The sequence below is a fragment of the Canis lupus genome, chromosome 4 (genome assembly GCF_003254725.2).
Source record: "Canis lupus dingo isolate Sandy chromosome 4, ASM325472v2, whole genome shotgun sequence".
Lineage (NCBI taxonomy): Eukaryota > Metazoa > Chordata > Mammalia > Carnivora > Canidae > Canis > Canis lupus.
The window spans coordinates 8819125-8830863 of NC_064246.1; the positions used below are offsets into that span (position 1 = coordinate 8819125).

At 44.0% G+C, this 11739-nt stretch overlaps 1 pseudogene; it reads left to right on the top strand.

The window, feature by feature from the left end:
- Window positions 1–1020: 1020 nt before the first annotated feature.
- On the top strand, window positions 1021–2337 carry LOC112660792 (glyceraldehyde-3-phosphate dehydrogenase-like; annotated as a pseudogene).
- The last annotated feature ends 9402 nt before the right edge of the window (window positions 2338–11739 follow it).

The following is an 11739-nucleotide window of genomic DNA, read 5'->3' on the forward strand; positions in this document are numbered from 1 at the left end:
CAGTGGGCCTGGCAAGGCTTGTTGAAGAAAATATTACCAGCCGATACCCAGAGAATATGATAGATGAGAGGAGAGCTGGAATCTTAGCTGGAAAATCAGAATAAATTGCCAGGGGAGCAATTAGGAAAAGTGCACTCTATGTCCCTGTCATGTCGGTTTGGGTATAGGATTGAAAGCCTCATTATTTGGTCTTTGTTTGCTCTTATTATGGAATTTTTTCAAACATACACGAGAGTATGTAAGGATCCCTGCTCTTCCATGTGTGTACTCATCACTCTGCTTCACCAATCCTCTGTTTCATGTGCCCTCCTCCTACCATGCCCCCTGCAGCGCCACCCTATATGGTTTAGGGGGGGAACATCTGGAATACATTTCAAAGTAAAAAATCCCAAACACCACATCATTCTCTGCTCCCCAAATACCTTGGTTTACACATCAAAGAAGAAGGAGAAGAGGAAGAGGAGGAGGGGAAGAAGAAGGAGTATAAGGAAGAGAAGGAGGAAAGATGAAGAAAAGAGGTTTCCTTTCAAACCCACAAAGCCACCTAACAAAATCAATAAACCCTCAGACTGGCTCTGAGAGGCATGACTTTTAGCCCAAGGCCACGCAGTTAATAAGTGACAAGTGCAAACCCAGGCAGCGCAAACTGCAAAGCCCACACTCATCCAAAGCACCAGGAGAGGAGGCGAGGATGCTGGGCAGACCAAGCAAAGCTGTCTGGGAAGCCCTGCCTGCCCTCGAAGTCTGGAGTTGAACTGTTTCTTACCTTCATCGTAATTCCCTTCTGAAATTATTGCTAGGCCTTTCGTAAAGACATGAGCCTAAACTTGTGCAGCCTGGTGTGCTAATCTTGGGGATGTTGAGGGATTAGGGGCCAATGAAGAATGAAGATTCCTGCTGCCTGCTCTTCTAAGAGTCCGTAGGGAACAACCAAGACCCCCTACCGTGGGCTGCTGCCTCGAGCCCCAGGCTCCGGCAATGGTGCCCTTAACCAAAGCCAGGAGCAACAGGAAAGATCCCATATGCTAATAGAACATCCTGGAGAGGCACTCTGCTCCTCCCCGTCCGACAGACAGCCACATCTTCTGGTGCAGGGCCAGCCGCGTCCCCGAGACACGATGGCGAAGGTCGGAGTCAACGGATTTGGCCGTATTGGGTGCCTGGTCACCAGGGCTGCTTTTAACTCTGGCAAAGTGGATATTGTCGCCATCAATGACCCCTTCATTGATCTCAACTACATGGTGTACATGTTCCAGTATGACTCTACCCACGGCAAATTCCACAGTCATGGTCAAGGCTGAGAACGGGAAACTTGTCATCAACAGGAAGCCCATCTCCATCTTCCAGGAGCGAGATCCCACCAACATCAAATGGGGTGATGCTGGTGCTGAGTATGTTGTGGAGTCCACTGGGGTCTTCACCACCATGGAGAAGGCTGGGGCTCACTTGAAGGGCGGGGCCAAGAGGGTCATCATCTCTGCTCCTTCTGCTGATGCCCTCATGTTTGTGATGGGCGTGAACCACGAGAAGTATGACAACTCCCTCAAGATTGTCAGCAATGCCTCCTGCACCACCAACTGCTTGGCTCCTCTAGCCAAAGTCATCCTTGACCACTTCGGCTTCGTGGAGGGCCTCATGAGCTATGCCATCACTGCCACCCAGAAGACCATGGACGGCCCCTCTGGGAAGCTGTGGCGTGACGGCTGAAGGGCTGCCCAGAACATCATCCCTGCTTCCACTGGAGCCGCCAAGGCTGTGGGCAAGGTCATCCCTGTGCTGAACGGGAAGCTCACTGGCATGGCCTTCCATGTCCCCACCCCCAACGTGTCAGTTGTGGATCTGACCTGCCGTCTGGAGAAAGCTGCCAAATATGACGACATCAAGAAGGTAGTGAAGCAGGCATCGGAGGGCGCCCTCAAGGGCATCCTGGGCAACACTGAGGACCAGGTTGTCTCCTGTGACTTCAATAGTGACACCCACTCTTCCACCTTCGATGCCAGGGCTGGCATTGTCCTCAATGACCACTTCGTCAAGCTCATTTCCTGGTATGACAATGAATTTGGCTACAGCAACCGGGTGGTGGATCTCATGGTCCACATGGCCTCCAAGGAGTAAGAGCCTCCTGGACCACCAGCCCCAGCAAGAACAAGAGGGAGAGAGGCCCTCAGCTGCTGGGGAGTCCCTGCCCCAACTTAATCCCCCAACACACTGAGAATTTCCTGACCTCCAATTTACATCCCAGACCCCGAGGAAGGGGAGGGGCTTGGGGAGCCCTACCTTGTCATGTACCATCAATAAAGTATACTGTACCCCCCCCCCCAAAAAAAAGAACACCCTGGAGAGGACAAAGGAAAGACAGTAAAGTGAAACCTGCCTAGAAGACACTGTCCCCAATTTCCACTCTGATATTCAGTTGGTACACACCATTTCAGCCACACAAAGTTAGGGGCTATACTCTGGCCAGAGCCTGCTATGTGTCCCGCCTGCTGCCCTGACCCCTTCCAAGATCCCTAGCAGGGCTTCAGGATCCAGACATTAGAAAGGTAACACATGGCTGAGCAGGGGTCCTCTGGCCACCTTTAGATTGGTTACTTGTCTCGCTGTTAAATATTTGTCTAGTGTTAAATGTTTGACTATCGTCTTTGGTGATAACACCTATTTCATAGGAAATAGGATCTGGAATCCAGGAAACAGGAGCTGGAAGATTCCATTTGAAGGTAGATATGAAGCTTCTTATCAATGCCAGACAACTGGTGGTCAGTATACCCTAATTTCTCCTCTCTTCTCTGATCTATCTGTACTTTCCTTAAGAGGGATGAAACTTTAAGTTGACATGTTTTATCTTCAAGTCTCTTTCTATATTCCCTAATTTGTCTTTCTTGCCTTCATTTCACCCTAAAGCTTATGCCCACTACTTCCTGTCTAAGTAAATATTAACCCCCTTTGACTTTCTCTGGAAAATTCTCAGTTCCCTCTTTTCACTGGCACTGTGACAGGTCCTCATTTCTCCTTCCCACTCTTCTCTATTTATAGTTTTCACATTTTTGGCAGGTTTGCTACAGAAGACTCAAAAATTGCAAAGAGAAATATTGTGCTCGGGAAATTTGTACGGGCATTTTCTCCAATATCATCCTTATGTTCTTCTGAGCCTCTCCTGAACTGTTGGACTAAAGCAGCCAACTCTTCCACCAGCAACCAGAGTCGTCCTTGTTCACTACTGTGGGAACAGAGGGTTTCCATTTTGAACTAAAGGCTGAGCATATAGTCTGGTGGTCTTCATTGCCAGGAAAGCAGGTGCAGGGTGGGCGGAGCATGGAGACAAGCACCAGTGGGGAGGCCTCCATGTGACTGGGAAAGCTCACAATGAGCCAACAGGGCCATTTCAACATCTTCTGTATTTTAGCTATACCTTGTTTCATTCCAGAGTGGATTTGAGGTCATTTGGTTTGATTCTTAAATGTTTCCCATTCTGGGGCACCTGGGTGGCTCAGTGGTTGAGCATCTGCCTTTGGCTCAGGGCATGATCCCAGGGTCCTGGGATCGAGTCCCGCATCAGGCTCCCCCACAGGGAGCCTGCTTCTCCGTCTGCCTATGTCTCTGCCTCTCTGTGTGTGTCTCATGAATAAATAAATAAATAAATAAATAAATAAATAAATAAATAAAACCTTTGGGATGCCTGGCTCGCTCAGTGGTGGAGCATCTGCCTTCTGCCCAGGGCGTGGTCCTGGAGTCCCAGGATGGAGTCCAGCATCCGGCTCCCCACAGGGAGCCTGCTTCTCTCTCTGCCTGTGTCTCTCATGAATAAATAAATAAATAAAATCTTTAAAAAATTTTTCATTCCAACTAGAAAACAGATTAATCCGAGGGCCTCCCAAATTCTGCTTCATCTCTCTAATCAATTAGTACCCCAAATCAGGTATGATAGTGCCAGAACATTCTTCCATGTGTATTTTACAACAGACTGACATTTTACCAGGTTTTTTTCAAACTAATAGGAATGGGATAACCTTTTCTTAAGTATTACAGGGCAAATCATGAAAGACTTTGAAATGAACCTAAAAGATCATAGTGTCTTCAAAGGGAAAACAGGCTGAGTGAAGTAAGTCAGTCGGAGAAGGACAAACATTATATGTTCTCATTCATGTGGGGAATATAAATAATAGTGAAAGGGAATATAAGGGAAGGGAGAAGAAATGTGTGGGAAATATCAGAAAGGGAGACAGAACGTAAAGACTGCTAACTCTGGGAAACGAACTAGGGGTGGTAGAAGGGGAGGAGGGCGGGGGGTGGGAGTGATTGGGTGACGGGCACTGGGGTTTATTTTGTATGTTGGTAAATTGAACACCAATAAAAAAATAAATAAAAAATAAATAAAAAACAAAACAAAACAAAACAAAGGGAAGACAGGTGTCTCACATACCCTTCTGGGCTAACCGATCCTATGGGATATTCTGTGCCTTTCTAGTCTTTGAGCTACTTTGAAATTCTATAGATCGTACATGATTGATATGGATGCAAATAATCTTGCTTATGGACATGCAAATGAATTTTGTCCACTGAAAGGACAGTTGACCCCCTCTTTCCTTTGGTAGAAGCCATTTCAGAATCCATTTGCATTCTATTTGCATATCTATTTGCTTCTGTCAAAGCAAATTCATTTAAGTATTATTGATTGTATACATGTCTGCATTTGAGATTCTCGCTTGAAGTGGTGGTTACATCTCAGGGTGGTTTGCATCCTATGAAAGGATTCTGGTAAATGAAAAGGGCAGAGAAATCAAATCAGTGAATTTTAGAATTACCTTTTGCGTGGCCAGCACTATGCCAGTGGGGAGAATGAATGAAGCTCAAACTCCAGGATCTGGCCCTGAGGAGCCCCAATAATCTGTGTAGACATTGTCATACCTGACAAGTGTACGTTACACTTCCCGTCAGTGTTTCTCAGGGTTCAGTTAACCAACCTTTCTCTTCCATGCTACCCTCTCCTGTAGTGATATCAACTGTGCCCTTGGCTTCAGTTCCCATTTACGATAGAACACTTCTCCCATTGTATCACCACCATCTGTTTCTTTCCTCCCCACCAGACTCATGTAACCGACCACTTACTTGTGCTATTTCACTCTGATGTCCTAGACACCTATACCCTCATTTCACCTGAGCCTCAAAACTCAGAATGCTCAAAACTTGATTTATTATCTTTTCTGGAAGGCTTGCTTATCCTCCTTCATTTTGCTTCTTTAAAAATGGCTCTACCAATGCCAGCTGCATATACCAGAAACCCAGGAATCAATCATATGACTGAGCCTACCTGTTGTACTTTAAAACCCTTGCCCACAAACCTCCATGGATACTCAACACTGACTTCAAACTCCCTTGTCTCTCCAGTGGGTTTGCTTTGCCTCTAATGATGACTAATTTCACACCTTCAAGACTTGCCTCAGCAACCCCCAGCCTCTCCTTTTCTGAACAATGTCCTTTCACTCTCAGCTCATGCCCTAGTGTCACACTTCGGAGAGGGGGTGGGGAGTGGGGAATAAAAGCCACTTTATGCAGGAATTCCCTTTTCTTACCACCTTTAAATCACATTTATACCTGCATTTGTATCCATTTTTATTTGTTTTTAAACATTCACTCAACAAATATTTAGTAAGTACCTACTATGTGCTACACATTGCCCTGAGTGTTTGTAAACTTGTGGTGAACAACACGGAAAAGTCCCTGGCATCCTGGACTTTATATGGTAATTGGAGAAATGTACAAGAAACAGAGAAAAGAAAAATGTGAGCTGAAGACAGAGCAGGTTTATTGAGAAGAGCAGAGAGAGACTATTCCAGGGGAGCATGTGCCCACTGGCTATAATTCACCCAGTGGGGCCTCCCTCCCATGTTTGGGATTTATTCCCTCCAGCCTTTGCCAGGATTCCACTCCCAGGGTTAACATCAAGGTCTCCTTTCCAATGGATCCTTCCAATCAGCATATAAATGACCTTTGTCTCAAGATAAAACAGACTTCCTTTGACTTTACATCTTCCTATAGCCACCTCTATATTTCTTTCCCCATCTCATTCCTAGCATTACTTATAAAATATTTGTCTATACCTGTGGGTACACTATTAGGGTACCATGTCCCCAAGGATACCTGAAAAATCTTCAAAGAATCCACATGTGCAGATCATTTTAAGGAAATCCATTTTCAGATCCAAACACCATCTATACTCTGTAGTATAAATGATATGCCCAAGAATGGGTCTGATTTCATGATACTCTTCTCACTTCCTCCCAAATCTTATTAGCATATGACTTGGGCAGATACCAAACTTGAAATTATTGGTTTTGTTTCAAGTAACATCCTTCAGTGGGTAATCTTGGGGCTCCACCACTAGGGCTTCTTCTCCTTATTAAGGTTGAAGGTTAGCATTGGAAAGAGGGTATTTGGGTTGATGTTGAAGCTCTAAAATCAGGAAAACAACCAGTTTGGGTTAGTGACACTGATTCCTCTATATTTAAGTTAAATTATATTTTTTTAGAAACATAATAAGGAAAAAAACAAGTAAGCATTTTAATGATGTCGTTTCATTCCAGTGTAGTTTGGTAAGTAAAATAATAGAAAACTAGGTTGTTCTTCCTTTAAAAAATCAAATTGTAGCAGGAAAATTGTATTCCAATGAAGTCAATCCTTTCCTGTTTCATTTTTTTAATGTTTAATATTTTCAATGTCTAGTTAATAAAATATACATAAACTGCAATGAAACATTTATGATTAAAAATTTCAGATGTCAACTTACAAATGTGCAAGGTGCATGAATTCTTGTAGGGGGTTTGTGCATCATATGGTATTAGAAAACATGGACATACACTTGGCATTTCTTCTCTACTGCACTCTTAGTCACGTGGTTTCTCTTCCTACCATTCTGGACCTATACCCTCAGCTTGCTTCTCTGACTCATCTCTGCACCTTAAGGAGCTTGATTGTGGGTTTTTTGTTCTCTATCCATCAGGGTTTCACAACTTGGCACTATTGACACTTTGTCTGGATTATTCTCAGCTATGGGGCCTGTCCTGTGCACTGCAGGATGTTTATAAGCATCTCTGGTCTCTAGCCACCAGATGCCACCAGGGTGGCCAGTAGCCACCCCTGACCCAGTTGTGACCACCAAAAACGTGTCTGGGTATTGTTCAATCTGCCCTGGGAGCAAAGCTCCTTGCCTCCCAGCCCCAGTCTGAGAACCACTGCTCTAGATGATTCCATCTGGCATCATTGATTTAAGTACTTTGTATAAGCTGAAGGCTCTGAAGTTAGCATCTTTAATCCTCACCTGACATTGGAGCTGAGACTCCTGTGCCCGACTGCCTGCAGCATTTCTCCAGGAATATGTAACAGCAGTCTTATTTTCACCATGATTTCTAACCTGCTCCCTCCTCAACCTGCTCCTGTCCCAGTCTCCCCGTCTTAATAAATGGCATCCCCACCTACCACCTAAATCCTCAGTCCCTGGGATGGGTTCTCTCTTTCCTTATCTCATATTTAATCCATCAGCAAAGCCAATTGATTTTACCTCTAAAACAGAAGTCAGACTTGATCACTGCTCTTCATATCCACTGCTCCCATTTGAACTCAGACCTTGAAATTTTTTTGCATTTCAGATACTGCAAATAGACTTTGGTCTCACGACTACACCTATGTAGATATTTTACAAAATCGCTGAAGATCACTAATCACTACCACATTGCCAAATCTAATGACTAATTCTCAGATCTCAAACGACTCAATCCATCAGTTCCAAATGACACAGAAGTCCCTTCACTTCTCTTAAAGTGTTCTATTTTACTCATCGAGATTTTGGCTCTCTCTTCCTTTTCCACATTTGTCACTGATTGCTCCTTTCTCTGCTGGGTTCTCTTGAACTTCCTGACCTTTAAACATCAGTGTGCTCCCGGACTCAGAACTTCAGGCTGAATTTTCTGTTGTGTTAAAAACAAAATTCAACTGAGCAAATTTTTAAAAACCTCTTGGCTTTATTCAGTGATTGATGAAATGGGCAGCACCTGATCTAACAGACTGAAAGGACCTCTGAGGAGTTGTACAAAATAAAAGACTTTTATAGGCAGAAGGAGGAAGGAGCAAACAAGTCACATTAATAATAATAATAATAAAAAAAGCAGGTTGGTTATTGCAAGGTGACTTTCCTTCAGGGGGTGGTGGGGGTCCATCAGGTAGAAGACCTAAGGAGTGCTGATCAGGTGATGACTGATTGACTGGTTTCAGATTCCATTTCTGGGAGAGCTGAAATCATAAGTAAGTCTCGGTTCAGTGACATGGGGCTTAGCATAAGCAACTCCATTTTGTGCCTGTTGTCTTGTTTTTAACAGTTACTTTATAACAAATAATAGCAATTTTAGTAGCTTTAAACAACTTAGTTTATTATCTTACCATTTCTGTCTGTCAGGAGGCCAGGCACAGCTTAATGGGATCCTCCACTTGGGGTCTCACTCAAAGGACAAGAGAAGGTGTCATCTGTATTCTCACCTGCAGGCTCCACCAGGGAAGAATCTGCTTCCAAACCCACTCAGGTTGTTGGCAGAACTCATTTCCTTACACCTGTATAGTTTGATGGGAGGTCAGGAGGAGAGTCTTCTAGCTGTTAACTAGAGACTATCCTCAGCTCCCAAAGGCTACCTGCAGTCCTCTGTTGTATGACTGCCTCCACAGGTGGTTCAAAACATGGCTCTTTGCTTCTTCAGGGCCAGCAGGAAAGCCTCTCAGTCCAATCAGTAAAAACAGTCTTATTTAATAACTTGTGATCATAATAATGACATCCCCTTACCTTGCCAAATTCTACAAGCAAGTCCCAGGTCCCATCCAAACTCTCGTCCACACTCAAAGGATAAACACAAGGGGACAGGTATCACGAAGCTGCCTTAGATGCTGTTGAACACACCTCTAACCACACTCACTGCATAGCTAAGTCCACTCTTTCTCAGGGCCTGAAATATCACCTAAATCCTAATGATGTTCATATTTATGTCTCCAGCCTGGACCTCATCCCTCAACTCTGAACTCATGTATTCAGTTGCCTGCCTGACATTTCAATGTGGATTCAACCACCATCTCAAATGTAACGTCTCCAAAACCAAACACCTGTTTCCCATCAAACTTGATTCTCTCATAGTCTTTCCCATTTTAGCAAATGGCAACTTCATCGTTCCAGTGCCTCAGGCCAAAAAATCATAAAATCATCCCAACTCATCTTTTCCACATACTCCACACTTAATGTATCTACAAATCCTGTGTGTTTCACCTTCAAATACACCCAGAATCTCACCACTTCTCCCCACCCCCACATTTACCACTCTGGTCCTGGCTAACACCACCTCTCACCTACATCGGTGGTCCTCACGCAGGAGAGTTTTGTGCACCTGCCCCCCAGGGGACTTTGACAGTGTCTGGAGACACTTTTGGTTGTCACAACTAGGGGAAAGGGTGCTACTGGCACCTAGTGGTCAGAGGCCAGGAGTCCTGGTAAATATCCTGTAGACAGCCCCCACAACAAGAATTTATGTGGCCCAAAATGTCATGAAATCTCAATCTATATTAATGCGAGTGGCCTCCTAACAGGTCTCCTGCCTCCAATCTTGCCCCCCACCATAAGTCTATTCTTCACACAGTAGCTTGAGTGATTCTTTTCTAATCTAAGTCAAGTCAAGCCTCTTCAAAACCATCCAACGGCTTCTTGTCTAGCACAAAGTTAAAGGCAAATCTTTACAGGATACCTGGGTGGCTCAGCGGTTGAGTGTCTGCCTTTGGCTCAGGGCATGATCCTGTGGTCCCGGGATCGAGTCCCGCATTGGGCTCCTGCAAAGAACCTGCTTCTCCCTCTGCCTATGTCTCTGCCCCTCTCTCTGTGTCTCTCATGAATAAATAAATCAATCTTTAAAAAAAAAAAAAAGACAAATCTTTACAATGGTCTTTGAGGCCTTACGTGATCTGAGCCTACCACCTTCCTTACCTATCACCTACCACTTGCCCTCTTGCTCATTTTTTATCCAGCACTATTGGTCACAGTGTAATTCTTGAAACACACCAGATGTGCTCCCACCTTGAGCTTGCTGTTTGCTTTGTTTGGAATACTCTTCTCCAAATAGCACGATTGCTTATTCCTTAATTTCCTCCATTTGCTCAAATGAGGGAGACTTTCCTGACACAATCTTCTATAAAGTACCAACCTACTCCCTTAAACCCCCACCCTCCACATCCCCTTATGTAGCTTTACTTTTCTTTCTACCCATGTTTACATGTGACATATATGTATATTTATGTGCTTATTTTTTCACTCAACCACTAAAATGGAAGTTCCATGGGGGCAGTAAATTTATTTTGTCTGTTGTTAACTATTCTAAAATTTAGAACAGTACCTGACACATAGTAGGTGTTCCATAAATATTGCAGAATGGTTTGTTTCTATTTTTGCCTTCATTCTGCTCACTCTCTACACAGCAGCCAAAATGATCTTTTAGAAATACAAAAGGAATACCACCACCACCCACAACCCACCACAACAAGACCCTTCAATGGCTTTTCATTGTGCTCAAGCCTCAGTTGACAGTCTTCAGACCAGGCCAGATGAAGATTTCAGAGTTCTTGAAGCACCTGGGTAGCTCAGATGGTTAAGCATCTGCCTTTGGCTCAGGTTGTGATCTCCTGGTCCTGGCATTGAGTTCCAGGGGCTCCCGGCTCAGTGGGGAGTGTGCTTCTCTCTTTCTCTCTGCCTCCCCCCACCCCCAACCCCCGTGCTCTCTCTCTCTCAAATGAATAAATAAAAATCTTTTTTTAAAAAAAGATTTCAGAGTTCTTAATCACTGAGAAGATTACGGTATCATCACCACTAGAGATAATTTTAAAGTTTTTAAATATTAGATCCCAAAATAAGTGTGTTAAAAGCCTAATTAATGATTTTGGATTTCACAAATTCGGATTTCACAAAGTCTCATTAATCTTTCACCTTGTGTATGTTTAATCTTTCCACTGCCCCCTTTTCTGCTTCAGGCACTAACTATACACTGCCAGAATTACTGTAATGGCCTTCCAATTTGTCTTCCCATCCCCAGCCCTATGCCTCTCTCCTTCCCCTCCCCACATCAATTCATCTTCTAAATTTATTTCAAGGAGCAACTGGGTGGCTCAGTGGTTGAGTGTCTGTCTTTGGCTCAGGTAGTGATCCTGGGGTCCTAGGGATCGAGTCCCACATCGGGTTCCCCATGGAGAGCCTGCTTCTCCCTCTGCCTGTGTCTCTGCCTCTCTCTATGTCCTTAAGAATAAATAAATGATACCTCAAAAAAGTAAAAAAATTTATTTCAAAATCATCACTCTAAAATGCACATCTCATTATATCCTTCTCCTATTGAAAATTAGTATCTCCTAAAGATGTCCGAATTTCCTTGGTGTAGGATTTCTGAAGACCCTTTGATTAAATGTGACAGCAACCCAAAGAAAACTGGATTGAACAAAAGGGAAAAAGGAAACAAATAAAGCAAAACAAAAAAAGGGAATTTTCCGGTTCATGTAGGGAAGAATACTGTGGTAGTTCATAAAATCAAAAGAGCTGCAGAGCTAGCAGAGTCAAGAGGTAGGGACTGGAAAGCAGAATACTTTTCTCTTTGTCCATGTCTCATGATTACTTGTCTCCACGTGGCTACTTTCTTTATGGACAGTCTCTTCAAATGTCAGGGAAGATGGCCACTG